Source organism: Callithrix jacchus, chromosome 19, assembly GCF_049354715.1.
Source record: "Callithrix jacchus isolate 240 chromosome 19, calJac240_pri, whole genome shotgun sequence".
Lineage (NCBI taxonomy): Eukaryota > Metazoa > Chordata > Mammalia > Primates > Cebidae > Callithrix > Callithrix jacchus.
In genome coordinates, this window is record NC_133520.1 from 40,923,186 (window position 1) to 40,941,247 (window position 18,062).

The 18,062-nt window shown below is 47.5% G+C and overlaps 1 protein-coding gene and 1 pseudogene across 9 annotated transcripts in view; one reads left to right on the plus strand and one right to left on the minus strand.

Moving 5' to 3' along the window:
* KIF26B (kinesin family member 26B) overlaps positions 1 to 18,062 on the minus strand; it is a 636,506-nt gene that overhangs the window by 415,705 nt on the left and 202,739 nt on the right. The gene's annotated exons all lie outside the window — the stretch shown is intronic.
* LOC144580457 (uncharacterized) lies at positions 3,738 to 8,484 on the plus strand (annotated as a pseudogene).

Genomic DNA, 18,062 nt, shown 5'->3' on the forward strand with positions numbered 1-18,062 from the left:
GAAGTCACCTCAACAATAATTTCTCGAAATCACTCAGTGACAAGTCGTGTTGATGGTTGTGTCAGGCCTGGCACATGGCCAGTGGCAGGAGACTCCATGATGAATGCTGAGCAGGAAGTGGCCCCGCAAAATGCCACATTGTCACCCACTCTTCGGCGGGCTGTTATTTATGCTAAATGGTGACAGCTGTGAAAAGTCTCAAAGTCAGAGAGCCCAGGAGGTGAAGGCACAAGGACGGGGGTCCCAGGAGCATGAACAAGTAAGTGAATTGGATCCACGTGGCTTGTATCATGTTTGTTCAGCTCGTGTTTTGCTTTCCTGGGAGTCGTAACTTAAAGGGAAAGAATAGCATGGCTCTGCGGTGTTCAACCTCCCTGGGCCTATTTCCTCAGTGGCAGGGTGACCACCGCAAACCCCAAGCCCTGGACACCCAAAATATTGCCGATTCGCCCCATTCCAGCTAAGAGCAAATATCCCTGTGTTCTTCCTGTTCACGAAAGTTTACTGCTTCCTAGGAGCAAAACGCAACAGATTTTGTTACTGGTGTCAGTTTTTTTTTTTTTTTCCTCATCCATCTTGGCTCAGGCTGATCTCAAAGAGTAAGAGTTTCCCTTGTTATTGAGAAACCCTTTACTCTGTTTAGTTAGATTTTGTCTCATTAGCCCGTGTTGACCTACTCTGGCCCCATGAAAATCAGGGATGACAGACACACAGCAGCCTGGGGAATTAAGTTATGCACAGTTTACAAAGTTTTCAGAGCCGCGTTTCACCCTGGAACTCTGATGTGTGTGCCAGCGTCTCCCAAACTCATCCTTGCGGCTTTTCCTGTGAACTTAGGGAGTTGCAGCCAAGTCCCTGCTTGGAAAGGCACCCAGGAGTCACACAGTGATAATCCCAGCACTGTTGTACCTGCAGATCAGGAGCCAAGCAGACACTAATGAGCAGGAAGGCAAGGCGCTCTATCAACGTGCTTACTTCTCAGGGTAAAGCAGCCCCTTGGAAGAAGAATGGAGGCATCTGACCCTGCTGAGGATGATCAGGTGGGTGCTGGCAGAATTTTCCCTTTCCAGAATCTTCCTCTTCCCCGCTCTTGCTGAGGCTAAGTGGAATTCGCACCTGTATTTGCCAGTCATTCATTGTATTGACTTTACCCAGCCCCAAGTAACGGCAAGTGTTGATGTTGGTGTATTGATGTATTTTGTCTGTTTTGTGTACTTGATAAATATTTGCTGATCTGACTGAGACTTAAAACCTACTATACTATCTCCTCGATCTTCTCAGAGTTCTTAGTCCTTGCCTCAGAGCCAATCTGAACTGAGAAGAGAAACCAGGTTTTCGTCTCCTCTATGCTTCTAAATGAGGGTGCCTCTGGAGACAGGTCAGGCGCTGTACTAACCCGGAAACCAGGTGAAGTGTAACCTGTAGTCTTAGAGACACTGGCTTGCTTAAAAGTGCTAAAACCCCATGTGTGCCCCGTATTTTTCAGGGCCATTGAAGACAGAAAAGATAAAACCCCGCGGCCACTCTACTTCACCAAAGGCTTGTTTCAGACCTTAACTCCACACCTCTGAAAATCTGCAAGGTGCTGGGAAGGAAGGGAACGTCTGAGGCATCCCACGTCCTCTCCACCCCACACACCTGCCTCTGCGCAGGCCCCTTAGTCCAGCACCAGCACGTGCAGGAGCTGGGAAGGAAGGGAACGTCTGAGGCATCCCACGTCCTCTCCCACCCCACACACCTGCCTCTGCGCAGGCCCCTTAGTCCAGCACCAGCACGAGCAGGAGGTGGGAAGGAAGGGAACGTCAGAGGCATCCCACGTCCTCTCCCACATCACACACCTGCCTCTGCGCAGGCCCCTTAGTCCAGCACCAGCACGTGCAGGAGCTGGAGAAGAGTGACCAGAAACTCACAGAGGGACGCGCCTCGGGAATGCGGGTTTTCCCTCTGACAGTTACGGAAACCAGTTCTCTCTGGCAGCCAAGCCAGAGGCACCCAGTCGCTTTTCGTCATCGCTCAGCTGCACACAGCATCCCAGGTCTGCCTCCTCCTTCCAAATCCCAGGCTCCATCCACTTTCTTTTCCAGTTACTTTGCTCCCCAAGGTGGTATTTAGGTGATTAGTCTGTTTTTCTCAGCAGTGCCCAAAACAAACGGCCTCCCTTCCAGCTCTGGCCTCAGGCTTAGAATAAACAGATCAATCAACCCTGGGGGATAGCAACAACTCCGTGAAAACCGGCAGACAATGAGCCCTCTGGGCCTGGCAGACAAGAAAAATGTAAGGGATATTAGGCCCGTGAACACTGCGATTTGTCAGCTAGAATTTTAGAATTTCTAGAGCTAATTTCTAAGACGGGACCTTAGCGCAACTCCGTCCTTCTACCGATAAGAGCATGAAATTCTAGCTTTTAAGATATTTTAATCATAGAGAATTAATACAGGATGTCTATTTTTAAGCAGGTTTCTAGATTTATTTTCCTCTTGTTGAACAGTAAAGCACAAAAAAAACAATACGGCAGGAAACTTCCAGGCAGGGAGTACAGAAAATCCAAATCGACCCTGAAATGTTGAAATCGTCTATCACCACCGTGTAACAGATCCAGTATGCACTCCAGACTACAGCATCCATCCAGGCCTCCGGACTACCCAGGCGCCAGGACCCTTAAAGGAAACGCACCAGCAAACACACAAAATGCGGGGTGGTTTTTTTCCCTTGAAGGTGATCGTGGGAGTCCTTAAGCTAGTTCTGGTTTGTCAAAAGCCCCACAGAAATCAAACTTTTATTCATATTTAAGTATTGGCTGAGTGCAGTGGCTCACACCTATAATCCCAGAACTTTGGGAGGCTGAGGTGGGTGGATCACTTGAGGTCAGGAGTTCGAGACCAGCCTGGCCAAACATGGTAAAACCCGGTCTCTACTAAAAATACAAAAATTAGCTGGGCCTGGTGGCAGATGCCTATAATCCCAGCTCCTCTGGAGGCTGAGGCAGGAGAATCGCTTGAACCCGAGAGGCGGAAGCTGCAGTGAGCAGATCACACCACTGCACTCCAGCCTGGGTGACAGAGTGAGACTCCGTGTCAATAACAAACAAACAAACAGAAGTATGATACAAAATGTGGCAATTACACCAAATCAGTGCAGGGACAGTGGCCATCCAAGCCAGTCAGGGACACTGCCACGTGGTTAATGTGTCTAGATGTTTTAAGCTTGCAGTTAGGTGGCAAGGATAAATGAATCGTTACTTTACAAATGCAGGGACAGGAAACGGCCTATGACCATCTGTTACAGTGCATTTACAGGGCATCTTGTCAGGAAAGAAAAGTGGCTGATGATGGTTTAAGAATTCGAAAATCACTGAGGTGGATTTTCACCTTTGGTACGAGAGGTAAGGGAATTTTTCCACTGAGCCAAAATTAGTCTTATTTGGGAAATAATTTTCCCAAATAAGAAGCAGCCATGGGCCAGGCGTGGTGGCTCACACCTGTAATCCCAGCACTTTGGGAGGCCGAGGCAGGGGGATCACCTTAGGTCAGGAGTTCGAGACCAACCTGGCCAACATGGTGAAACCCCAACTCTACTAAAAATACAAAAAACTTTAGCCAGATGTGGTGGCGAGTGCCTGTAATCCCAGCTATTTGGGAGGCTAAGGCAGGAAAACCGCTTGAACCTGGGAAGTGGAGGTTGCAGTGAGCAGAGATTGCGCCACTGCCCTCTAGCCTGGGCAATAAGAACGAAACTGAAAAAAAGAAAGCAAGCAGCAGCTTTTTGGGAAAAGACAGAGTAAGAAGACTCCTGAGGGCAATGCCAGTTCCTCCACTCCAGACGAGAACAAAAGCATGACAGCTCACCACCCAGGAGTACTTTGCCCAGCGGATGGCAGCACTGAAGAACAAGCCTCAGGTCCCAGATCCAGGGCCTGACCTTTCTGAGACTCAGGTGGATAGAAAAAAGATGAAGAAAGAAACAAAGAGGCTGTAGGTAAGGATGTGAAGCGTTACCTGAAGCCTAAGGCCAAGAGGCATATGGAGGAAAATCCCAAGAGGGACGAGGCCAAGGAGCAGGGGGCCAGGAAGAAGAGCACGGGGAGCAGCTCCAAGGCCCCTGCTGGGACCAGGCTTCCGAGACCTCTGCTCAGGATGCTGGGGTCTGTGCACAGCCGCTTGAGGGCCTAGACATCACCCTGAAGCCCAAAGAGAGGCGACGGAAGAAGCAGCTGCAAAAGCCGGTAGAGAGAGCGGAGGATGCTACGCCAGAGGAAACGCCAGTGAAGAAGAAGAAGAAGGAAGAAGGAAGAAGGAGGAAAAGGAGGAGAAGGAGGAGAAGGAGAAGAAAAGAAGAAAGAAGAAAGAAGAAGAAGAAGGAGGGGGAGAGGAGGAGGAGGAGGAGGAGGAGGAGGAGGAGGAGGAGGAGGAGGAGGAGGAGGAGGAAGAAGAAAGAAGAAGAAGAAGAAGGATTTCAAATGAAACTCCCTGGCCAGGGCCTTCCAACTGCTCAGCTGTCAGGGCGCTGCCAGGGGAGACACTCTGGCCTGAAGTCAGAGCAAAGTTCACCCCAGAGAGCCTGGGTGCATCTTGTGACATGCCCATGGGCAGCCGAGTCGCTCCCTCTCGCCCCATTTCCCCCAAGTTAGGTTCCCAGGAGGACCTTTTTAATGTTCTAAATCATGGCTCTCAGAAACAAATAAAATTTTTTATAAACTCTGAAAAAAAAAAAAAAAGCAAGCAAGAAAGCAGCAGCAGCCAAGGAACCAAAACATGGCTCAGTCTCAGCAACTCCCCTTGCAGTGCCCTCATCCACTAAGCCTGGTGACATGAAACGGGCTGCAGTCCAGTTAAGCCAAACTCTACCGTGTCGTCTGCGCTCTGAGTACTTATTTTATTGGTATTCTATTTGCATTTGTAGAATTAATGACCTATACTTTAATAGAAATTTACTTTTATTGTGGAGAAGTATCCATAAAATTTGCCATTTGAAGCATTTTTTTCTCTCTCATCTGTTGCCCAGGCTAGAGTGCAGTGGCGTGATCATGGCTCACTGTAGCTGCCATCTCTGGGGCTCAAGTAATTCTCCCACCTCAGCAGCCTCTTGAGCAGCTGGGCCCACAGACGTGCCCCACCATACCCAGTTGATTTTTCTCTTCTTTTTTGTTACCCAGGCTGGAGTGCACTGGCGTGATCTCGGCTCACTGCAACCTCCGCCTCCTAGGTTCTAAAGATTCTCCTGCCTCAGCCTCCCAAGTTGCTGAGACTGCAGGCATGAGGCACTGTGCCTGGCTCATTTTTATATTTTTAGTAGAGACAGGGTTTCACCATGTTGGCCAGGCTTGTCTTGAACTCCTGACTTCATGTGATCTGCCTGCGTCAGCCTCCCAAAGTGCTGGGATTACAGGAATGAGCCACCACGCCCAGCCTTTTTTTTTCTTTTTGGAAACAGCGTCTCACTCTGTCACAAAGCTGAAGTGCAGTGGCGTGATCCTGGCTCACTGCAACCTCCGCCTCCCAGGTTCAAGCGATTCTCCTGCCTCAGCCTCCCAAGTAGCTGGGACTACAGACACTTGCCACCACGCCCAGCTAATTTTTGTATTTTTAGTAGAGATGGGGTTTCACCATGTTGGCCAGGATGGTCTTGATCTCTTGACCTCGTGATCTGCCCACCTCAGCCTCCCAAAGTGCTGGGATTATAGGCGTGAGCCACCGCACCCCAGCCTTTTCTCTGTTTTCTTTAAAGAGATGAGGTCCCACGATGTCACCCAGCCTGGTCTCAAACTCCTGCACTCGAGCCCTCTACCTTGCACCATGTGTAAGTGTAGCTTTCAGTGGCGTGAGGTATATTCACATTGCTGTGCACCTGTCACCAGCCATCTCCAGAACTTTGTCAGCAACTCAGACTGAAGCTCCATATCCATTAAATAGTGACTCTAATGGGGATTATAGCCAAATAATTGAAGTTCATAATACTAATAGCGTTCTGCCATTACTTACGTATTATCAAGTGAATTTATATCTTGCTAGAGAAATAGAACGTGATTTAATATTAAAATGTAAGACATTTCGTCAACTCTTAGGGAAGCGTGGTGGGATGTAAGGCAACTGACAGACGGACACCCTGACAGCAAAAGCAAGAGCAATCGCGCTCAAGGCTGGACAGTAACTGCAGGGCTCTCTGCACTGACTGCCCCATGACCTAAGCCATGGGGACCCCTGTGACCCACACGTACACCCCCAGATGGACTCCCGGAGCCAGAAGGTCTGTGTCAACCTTGTGACATTGGACTCTGCAACCTGATTAACCGACCTTGCCACATTTTGCCATTGTTCCTGCCTCAACTCATAAGCCAACCTTGTGACACTGGATTTTAGACCTTGTGAAATCCCTCCCGCTCCACCAACACTACCCTGGCTTGCAAAAACCGCCCTGAACTGTAACTTCTGTAACTTTCCACCGCCTACCCCAAATCTGTAAAACCAACTCCCATCCCACCACCCTGCACTGACTCTCTTTCAGGACCCAGCCCGCCCGCACCCAGGTGAATGAATAGCCATGTTGCCTGTTTAGGGCGTCTCTTCATTCAGAGCACGCATGACAATAACCATCTCAACCACAGCCTGCAGCACAGCCAGTGGAGGTGAGGGGAAGTCAGGAGACTTGTCACCTCACCCAGGCAAGCGTTCAGCTTCACGAGGCTCATTTGTCCATTGACACAACCACTCATTTGCTTATTTAGTGAACAAAACTGTAGTCAACGGCTTCCATGGATTAGCTAAGGCCTGTGCTGAATGTAAGGGGTTTTTTGGTTTTTTCCTTTTTTTGAGATGGAGTCTCGTTCTGTCGCCCAGGCTACAGTGCAGTGGCGTGATCTCGGCTCACTGCAACCTCTGCCTCTGGGGTGAAAGTGATTCTCCTGCCTCAGCCTTCTGAGTAGCTGGGATTACTGGCACCGGCCATCACGCCTGACTAATTTTTTTATGTATCTTTAGTAGAGACGGGATTTCACCATGTTAGCCAAGGCTGGTCTCGAGCTCATGACCTCAGGTGATCCACCTGCCTCGGCCTTCCAAAGTGCTGGGATTATAGGCGTGAGCCACTGTGCCCGGCCTGAACGTAAGTTTTTAAGGGGAAGTGCTGCCGTCAGGCCCTGTCCCTGACCCCAAGGGGTTTGCCATCTAGCTGGGGACTCAGATACAAGAGCAGGGCTCCTGAGACCTGGACACAGAGGGAAGTGAGGGAGGAGGAAATACCTCACAGCCGAGGGGAGAGAGAAAGTGAGAGAGAAACGCTCCCCTGAGAGAACCAAAAAGCGGCTTCACAAACCCAGATGACCGTGGGAGTGGTGGTGAAGGAAGAGCCTGGGGAAGCTGTCCGGGCCCAAATCACAAAATCAGGATATCAGGATGGGCCTCAGTTTTTTGTTTTTGTTTTTGTTTTTTGTTTTGAGACAGAGTCTCCCTCTGTCATCCAGGCTGGAGTGCAGTAGCGTGATCTCGGCTCACTGCAACCTCCGCCTCCCGGGTTCAAACGATTCTCCTGCCTCAGCCTCGTGAGTAGCTGGGATTACAGGCATGCGCCACCTGGCTAGTTTTTGTATTTTTAGTAGACACGGGGTTTCTCCATGTTGGTCAGGCTGGTCTTGGGCTCCTGACCTCAAGTGATCCACCTGCCTCGGCCTCCCAAAGTGCTGGGGTTACAGGCGTGAGCCACCACTCCCGGTCAGGGCACCCGTCTTAGTAAGGAGCTTTCGCAGTTTCAAGACAAGGCGAGTCATGGGCGGCTTCATGAGGAAAATGGCATGTGCAGAGACTAAGGAAGACCACAGAGTTTATATCTGTGAAATATCTGTTAAACGCTGTGACTCTCTTCCCAAGTCATTCCAGGTGTAAGCAATGCTTGTCGCAGGATCTGTGATGGGGACGTTTGTTAACGAGAAGCCTGCTCCACAGACCTGCAGACGGCGTGGTGCTCCTGGCCAGTGGCCACCAGGATTTCTGGGTTTTCCCCTCCTTACACACACAGAAGACGCAGTTTCACACCGCCCGTGCCATCGGACAGGGCTGTGCGATTAGACGGGCCCCACAGGCCGTGACTGGCTATGAACTTCGTCATCATTTTTGGGCTGACACACTTACAAGCCCTTTCCACAAGACCCTTCAGTCCGCTTTCCCTCTTCAGTGGGAAAGGTTCCTGCTGACACGGGACATCATGACATCGTCCCTGGAGAGTGACCTGGCCCCACAGGGGACTTTGCATAAACAGGTGAAGCCACAGACAGCCGGGGTAAACAGAACTTAGCCCAGCTTAACCTGGCTGACGCAGGCAGGTGCAGTAGCAACCCATCTTCCCTTGAAATCTCTTCTCTTGCAGGTACACTTAGATCGTGAGTGCATTCGTGTCTCTACTGCTCTGAGACAGCTGGTGAGGCAGAAAGAGCATGGAGCCAGTTTCCAAAGGAACCGGGCTCTAGAACCAGCTCGGCAGCCCATCAGCACGTGAACTTGCACGTGTCGCATACCCTCTCTGAGAGCCGCTTTTCTTCCATAAACAGGGGAAGCAACACTTGCTACCACCCACTCCCACCCTGAAGAGTTGATGTGAAGTTTAAAATAAAAAGGGGAGGGGGCCCGGCGCAGTGGCTCACACCTGTAATCCCAGCACTTTGGGAGGCTCAGGCAGGCGGATCATGAGGTCAAGTTTGAGACCATCCTGGCCAACATGATGAAACCCCATCTCTACTAAAAATACAAAAAGTTAGCCAGGTATGGTGGTATGTGCCTGTAATCCCAGCTACTTGGGAGGCTGAGCCAGGAGAATCATGTGAACCCAGGAGGTGGAAGTTGCAGTGAGCCAAGATAGCACCACTGCACTCCAGCCTGGGCAACAGTGCAAGACCCCATCTCAAAAAAAAAGGGAAACCGTGTGTGAAATGTTAGGTGAGGTACCATTCCTATGGCCATTTTCCACCACTGCGAATGACAGTGCCCTAGGGGAGAAGAAAGGGGATGAATCAGAATTGTCTTAATCTCCCCTCCTCTCACACACACAGAAAGAGGCAAAGGACTCCTGTATTTATGTAGATTAAAAATCTCATTTTGCTGCTCAAATCATTTCGGGTTTTTTGAAAGCTCGTGTGAAAGTTGATTATCACATGCAGGCTCAGATAATTTCCCCGGAGAGCTAAACAAATTAAAATATATTTTTTAACTCCAACAAGCTGACACGGGCCATCGGTTGCAGCCTCAGTACAGGCTCCATCATGTAGCGTTAATCAGGGGCTGAGTGTCGAAGCAATATTTACCTGGCAGGAAGGGAGTGGCAGCAGTGAGGGGCCGGGAAGTGGTTCATCAGGTCCCTCTAATTCTAGAGCTCAGCATTCCCAGACGGCCAGCTCCATGCTGTAGGGAGACCAGCTGTGCAGTCCAACACTGCACTCTTTACAGGATGACGAAGCCATCAGCCTACCACCCCCAAGGACGTCCTCCGTCTGATATGCATATAACCTCGCCTCGATTCAGTGTGGCTGATTCTGAGTTAAGGGCTGATTTTTTTTTCTTTCTTTCTTTCTTTTTTTTTTGAGTCAGACTTTTGCTCCTGTTGCCCAGCCTGGAGTGCAATGACGTGATCTCGGCTCACCACAACCTCCACCTCCCAGGTTCAAGCAATTCTCCTGCCTCAGCCTCCTGAGTAGCTGGGATTACAGGCACGTGCCACCACGCCTGACAAATTTTTGTATTTTTAGTAGAGACGGGGTTTCTCCACGTGGGTCAGGCTGGTCTCAAACTCCCAACCTCAGGTGATTCACCCACCTCGGCCTCCCAAAGTGCTGGGATTACAGGCGTGAGCCACCGTGCCAGGCCAAGGGATGATTTTATTTTTATTTTTATTTTATTTGAGACAGGGTCTCACTTTGTCACCCAAGCTGGAGTGCAGTGCTGTGAGCTCTGCTCACTGAAGCCTGGAACTCCTGGCTCAAGTGATCCTCCTGCCTCAGCCTCCCAAGTAGCTGGGACTATAGGAGCAAACCACCATACCCAGCTATGGGGTGATTTCTGGACAGAGCTGGCAAGTCTAACATCCCCCACAAGAGTGGCCTGAACGCTGTGTGATAGGAGACGATGACATAAGAGTCCCAGACCGACACATTCATCGCTGTGAGAATGACCCTGCAGACCCAGCACGGACCACCCTCCCACAATGCAGAGATAGTGGCCATTGTGCCATGGGTCACGGGCACCCTTGCTGAGCCAAGGTCAGCTCCAAGAGAGGCAGGTCATCTGAAAGGAATAGTCAGGCCGTGAGGACAAGCAGGGAGAGGCGCGTCCAGCTTCTCTGTCCACTTCTGCTTCTCAGGAACATCTGTGTGCTGTCGCCCCGTATCCTTTCTCCTACTTGGGCCTCACGCTGATGTTACACAGACTCCTGAAGCATTCCTGAGGGTACAGTGGCAACTGGCAAGACAGTGAGGTGCTGTGAGGAAATCAGAGTTTAGCGTCAGACAACTTCAGTCTCAATCCCTGCTCTGACGCTTGTGAGCTCCGCGTGACACCAGGAAAGTGCTTTGGAAATCGCAAGCAGAGATGGGAAAATGAGTGGTTCCTTTGCAGCTGCTGCTCTGCAGGTCACCTTGCCACAGTACCAGCCCAGCGTGGCTTCCACACATCCCAGCCGCTCCTGCAGACGCCTCCCTCCCACGGCTCCCTCGCCATCATCTCGGGTTGCTGCTGCTACCTGCACACGCCACATCCAGCCTCCCCTGCATACACTCCTGTGCCTCCTTCCTGCAGAGAGCAAAGCCTCAGAGTGCAAAAGGAGGCAACACCAGAATTCACGTCCCATACAGATCTCGCCTCCGTCTTTACCACTGAGAGTAAATGGAAGGTCAGTTTTATTCAAATGAGGGCCTTGAAGACACCACATCATTTCCTAGCGAGGTGGCCTTGAACAAGATTCCTAAGCTCTGAGCCTCCGTGCCCTTAGAATACTGTTATGAGGCTAAGTGAGAACATGTGCAAAGTGCTTAGAAGTATGCCATGTTATTGTTAACGTTGTTATTACAATAAAGACAATGGATGAGGAAAAACAGAACCCACCCCCCACTCCATGATATCAGTTAGAAAGCCTGTGACCCAAAGGTTTACCTCTTCAAATATAAAATCATTTTACAACTAGTACCTAGGACCACCCTCTCTCTCGTTGCATATGGAATGTTTGTATTATCCAGAGTTCTCTGGAGAAACAGGATGAATAGGAGGTAGATAGACACATACATACATATATATATACATACATGCATATATACACATGCATACATACATATACATACATACACATACATATATACATATACACATATCTACATACATACATATCTACATACATACGTATGTAGATATGTATGTATGTATATGAGATTCATATATACATGTATATATGTATATGTATATATGTATATGAGATTCATATATACATGTATATATATACATATATACATATATACATACATACATAGATGAATCTCATATGTATGTATATGAGATTCATCTATGTATGTATGTATATATGTATATATGTATATATAGCACTATATATATTTCTTATATATATTTCACTCTATATCTCACTATATACATATCTCTCTATATATCTCTCTCACTATCTACAGATATATATTTCACTTTATATATGGATATATACATAGTGAGAAATATTCATTGATTCTAAGAAACTGTCACATATATGGATGGCAGGTTCCAAGAGCTGCTGTTGGCAAGCTGGAGACCCAGGAGAGATTATGACCACAGTTCCAGGGATGAGCAAGGGCTGAGAACCAGGAGATGGTATCCAGTCCAGAGGCTGGCAGCCTTGAGACCCAGGAGGAGCTATGTTTCAGCTGGAGTCACAGATCGAGCCGTCAGGCAAGAGGAGCTCCCTCCGACTCATGGGCAGGCTGGTTCCACTTGGGCCTTTGACCAACTGGAAGAGACTCACCTGCATTAGTGAGGGCTATTTGTTCACAGACACACCTAGAACAAGGTTTGACCAAATATCTGGGCATCCCATGGCCCAGTCGAGTTGAGTCAAAAAAATTCACCACCACAATGTCGTCGACAGCATTTTGGCACTAATAATCCTTGGTATCCGGGCATTCCTCATGCACAGGAACCCCTCCAGCCCTCAGCTTTGCCCCATGCACACCACACACCGCTAGAGCATGATGCACATTTGCCAGAATGTTCTGACTGTCCATCAAGGGTGAGAACCCATCCTCAGAAAAACGGCTCTCAGGCATCTGTGCTGGAAATAGCCATTCTCCCTTGGGCAACCGGTTTGCTTGTATCTCACAAGCCCTGAATTGTGTCACGGATTCCTTTACCCACCGTCTATTGAGAAGCTCAGGATGCAATCTGTGGGGCACGGTGTATATTCTACATGCTGACCCCGTCTGAGAATTGAACCTGTTACTCCCCTACTCCTCATCTTATCTTAGCCTTCATTTCCTCACCTCATTATTCTTTCTTGTTCCACTCATTCTTTTTTTTCTTTTTAAGACAAGGTCTCATTCTGTTGCCCAGGCCAGAGTGAAGTGGTGCGATCGTGGCTCACTGCAGCCTCGAACTCAAAGTCCCAAGCCCAGGTGATCCTCTCACCACAGCTTCCCATGCAGCTGGGACTACAGGTGCATGCCACCATGCCCGGCTAGTTTTATTATTTTGTATTTTGCAGAAGCGAGACCTCACTATGTTACCCAGGCTGCACACATGTATTTTAAAGACATTTTTTGTAATCAGAGCACTTTGGAAGGCCAAGGCAGGTGGATCACGAGGTCAGGAGATTGAGACAAGCCTGGCCAACATGGTGAAACCCCGTCTCTACAAAAGATACAGAAAATTAGCCAGGAGTGGTGACATGTGCCTATAATCCCAGCTACCTGGGAGGCTGAGGCAGGAGAATCGCTTGAACCCAGGAGGCAGAGGTTGCAGCGAGCCAAGATCGTGCCATTGCACTCCAGCCTGGGCAACAGGCGAGACTCCATCTCAAAAAAAACAAAAAACGAAAAAAAAACAAACTTCAAGTTTATTTTGGAACAAGGCAGGTATATATGTAAGGAAGACACATGAGTGTGTCTTCATAGGCACATACACCCAACTAGGTTATTCAATCTTCCTCTCTCCACTACCTGGCACCTTGTCATTCTCCCCAAAACTGCTATCAGTTGGCTTGATCTGCACTTCGATAGCCTGTTAAATGTCACCATACTTGTCATGAAAAGATGTTCCAGGTGTCACCCAACTTCTGTATTTCAAAGACAAGGCCACATAGCCTTCTCATACCTCTCGCTGTCTCCCAGAATCTCAGGAGTGTGGTGACCAGTGTTTCTCTGTAAGGCTCTTTGGGGTCTGTACTCCAGCCCATACCCAGAGGCTGGTTTACACTTCCTCAGGGAAAAATTCCCATTTGATGGGCTTGAAGGTAGATCACAGAATTCTGAGATTCTATTATCTCAGAATAATAGAAACGAGTCAGCGACCAGTTTTGAAATAGAGAATGGTCTCAAGAGTTAACGACTGTCATCATAGTTGGACTGAAAGACTAAGCAGCTAAAGATTCCTGGTAGAAGACAGTTGTGACTTCAGAGGAAAGGGAGGGACAATGACATCTGGGAAGGAAGGATCCAACTATCTTCGATATGTTTCTCAGCTAAATACAAATGCAAAGCAGGTATGACAAAAAGCAGCATTTGGTCAGCACAGGCAGTGATTTTGTTATAACACTCTATGTATTTGAAATATTTTTAATTTAATAAATATATCTACTGAAAAAATTCTGTTTTTAAACAAAGATTTCTAGAGAAAATGAGCTTTACGTTCAACTTGAATAGATATTAGGAGCTTATCACCCAGGACAAAAAAGTCGCTGGGGCCCATTCACGAGCAGAGCAGCTAAGGAACACAGCCCGACACCGATTTATTTACCAGAGCGCAGTTCCTCCTCACTGAAATGGACTGAAGTGTTTTCACAGAGCTTCTGGCATCCCAGCCACTCTTTGTCATGGTCGGCATATGAGACAGTTTTGTTTACAACTAGGAAACGCTGCCAATCTCTCCCAAGACAACTGTACCCAGAAGAAGCGCATTACCTCATCCGACAAGCCGACGTAGGCGATAAGCAACCTTCAGAGTGCCGCCAAAAGTTAATTGACACTAATTTGAATAGCTACCAGGGTTACAGATAATAAGAATACCCTGCACAGAGTTTTGAGAGTTTCTCTGATGCTGCTTTGTTCTTGAAAGATGCTTGTGAAAGCGATCAGTAAAAACGGTAGCCTATCTGGGATCACGTCTAATAATTTCACAACCCATTCATTCTAGCAAGCGATACAAAGTTCCCACGGACCAGTCAGATCAGATTGCGGGTCAGGTGTCCTGAAGGATGCTAAGGTGAGCAAGCGGACATCCCAGCCTTAAAGGGCTCTCAATCAGATGGAGGTAATATGACAGATACAGAAATAAATACAGCACAAGGAAGGCTATGCTAAGGCCTATACGAGGGATGAAGGGGTATCTTTCTGGAAGGAGAAGACATGTCCAGTTTGACCAATTATGGCATTTGAATAACACATAAGGTTTACAGACATACAGATGAGGGTGGGGAAGGATTCCGTATATGAAAGGCCTTAAAAGCCAAGCTGCAGAGTTTAGACTTTATCTAGGAAGCGATGGATAGACTGCAGAGCACAGACACATACCTGTGTTTTCCCCGTGTTTAAAACAGCCCTTCTGAAATACAATTCATCCATTTAAACTGTACAGTTCTATGCTTTTTAGTATATTTACAGGACTGCACAGCCATCATCAGTTTTAGAACATCTCATTCTCTCCTTAAATAAATTCCATATGCATTAGCTGCCACAGCCCAATCCAGCCCTTGACAACCACTAATCTGCACACTGTATCTGCGGATTGGCCTCTTCCGGACATTTGATATAAATGGAATCACACAGTGTGTCATCTTTTGTGTCTGGCTTCTTTCACTTACCATAATGTTTCAATGGATGAACCACACTTCATTTCTTTTCACTGCCAAGTAATATTCCATTATATAGATCATGCCACATTTTGCTTATCCATTTTTCAGTTGGCAGACACTGGGGGCTATCATGAATAATGTTCTATAAACATTCATGGATAAGCTTTTGTGGATACATATTTTTTCATTTCCCTTGGGTGCATAACAAGTGGAGAACTGTTGGGTCATATGATAACATTATGCTTAACTCTCTGAGAAAGTGCCAAGTTCTCCCACAGTGGCTGTATCATTTCACATTTTCACCAGCAGTGCCTAAGGATTCAATTTCTCCACATCCTCATCAACACTTCATGCTATTTATCTTTTTTTTTCTAGCCATGCGAGTGTAAATGAGTGGTTTCTCACCGTAGTTTTGACTCGTGTTTCCCAGGTAGCCAATGCTGCTGAGTGTCTCTTCACGCGTTTATCAGCCATCTGGGTATCTTCTTTGGAGAAATGTCTCTTCACATCTTTTACTCATTTTTATAACTGACTTGTCTTAATTATTGAGTTGCAAGAGTCTTTCATAGATTCTGGGTTCAGATTCTTTATCAAAGACTTGATTTCCAAATGTTCTCCCATTCTGGGGTTTGCTTTTGTCAGTTTCTGGATGGTGCCATTTGCAGCAAAAAAAAGCTTTCATTTCAATACGGTCCAAGTCATCCATTCTTTCCCTTTGTGCCTGTGCTTTAGATTTTCCTACATATTTTGTCAGTGTACTCTTTGATTTCTCTTCCCATGACGAGAATTTTGTTATATCAATTTTTAGAGAGAAAACAGAAACCTCGTTCAGTCCTTTCTCTAACATGGGGTGGTGATTTTTAAAAACGGCTAGTTTAAAAACGTCTCCGTGTCTAGCTCCTGGCTCCGTATCTTTTTCCTTCACTACACCCACTCCTGGTGCTGGACACCACACAGCATATTCATATCATGACGCAACCTCTGGGCCTGGGCAACTTGGCACAATGGGCAGGAGGAAACAATTTCTGCACTGAGACCTCTCATAATAACTTTTTGTTTTAAAGACAGGGTCTCAATCTGTCACCTAGTCTAGAGTGCAGTGGTACAATCGTGAATCACTCAGGTTGAAGTTCATTGGTGTGATCATAGCTCACTGCAGCCTCAACCATCTGGGAGGCTGAGGTAGATAGGCAGGTAGGTAGGTAGACAGATGGATGGAGGGATGGATGGAGAGAGAGAGAGAGAGAGAGAGAGAGAGAGAGAGAGAGAGAGAGAGAAGAAAGGCTTACAAGATTAGGCTACATCTGAATTTTATTTAGACTTGGGCTTGTCCGGAAACTGGTGAAGAATCAATAAAGCAACTTCCCAGAGATATCCAAGAGATGGGATCCTTCCTCCTCAGAGTCAGTGAAGGCAAGTATTTCTGAGGATTCAAGAGCCAAATCTAAAATGACACCGACTGCATTTTGTTTCATAGGTCAGACATGCCTTCCTGAATAAAAACATCCTCCTCATTCCCCAATCAGAAGGCAATTCACAGAAGCACTTGCCATCAACTACTCAGCCTTGTTCTGGTCTTGCTTAGCAACTGCATTGATCAGAGAGGAGTGGAGGGTACGCCTGGATACCAATGGGTCTCCATGTTTAGAACCATCTCTGGAGGGAATACGTCAAAACCTCGCTCCCTGCTATCACAAGCAAATAAGACTGGAAGCCCAACAGGCTTATTTGTTGTTAGTACTTCTTCTTTCTCCAGAAGACAGTGCAAAATGTGCCCCCTGAGCCTGTGGCTGGTTTATACTCCTAGAACTGAAAAGCTTTTTTATTTTTCCTTCGTGCAAGGAGATCTGCAAAGCTGTGAGCTCCCCCCGGAATCCTTGTTGAAGTAGGGAAGACGGTGGTGGAGCTGGAAAACTTCCCAACAGAGTAATTAACTCGAGAAGTGTCACCTTTACTCTGTGCAGGAGGCTGCAGCTGTACTGAGCACCTTATTCCCTCTTCACGTGGTGTCACAGCCAAATACGATGTCACTTGGTGGCACAAGAGCCAGTAATGATTCTGTGCACCTCAGGCAGACTCGCTGAAGAGGGCAGACTCGCTGAAGGGGGCAGAAGGGCCAGTGCCGCTAGGGCGCCTTATGTATCTTCTACCTGTGCTTGCGCTAAAGGAGAAGTTCCTTTTAGTTTTGATTTTGGGGGAATTCCATGTTTCCTTCACAGCACCTTTAGTTAATATAAGAAACTATTATGGTTAGATATTCTACGGTTAGATTACATGCAAGCAATAATTAGCCAGATGCAAACAATTAGCAAATCCAAATTAATTCTGCTAAGATTGTGCAAATAAATCACGTAAGTTGATGTACTGAGTTCAACGTCAGAGCTGGAAAAGATCTTTAAGAACATTTAGCTCAGTTAACAGCTTCATTTTGCGCAGATAAGGGAATTCAGGTGCAGCAAAGTACAGAAACATGTAAGGTCACTGGATGTGTCAGAAGGACACCGAAGAACAGAACCCAGATTTCCGGGTGTATTCTAATCTCCTAATCACCATGTAAATATCCATTTGCCATTTCTATTGCCACGTACTTCCTTACGTTTTAGAAGAAATAACAAATTATCTGATATGTTGGGAAATTCCTCAAAGTTTCTAACTGCTTCTGTGACACAGAAAAAGGAGGAAGGAGGCAAGGATGGTGATGAGAAAGCTATTAAACTCCTTGCTGCTGAATGTATGGAACCAGCTACCTCAACACTCTCTCCAGATGCCACCTACCTGCAACACTCTATCCAGATGCCACCTACCTGCAACACTCTATCCAGATGCCACCTACCTGCAACACTCTGTCCAGAAGCCACCTACCTCAACACTCTATCCAGAAGCCACCTACCTGCAACACTCTATCCAGAAGCCACCTACCTGCAACACTCTATCCAGAAGCCACCTACCTTCAACACTCTGTCCAGAAGCCACCTACCTGCAAAACTCTATCCAGATGCCACCTACCTGCAACACTCTATCCAGATGCCACCTACCTGCAACACTCT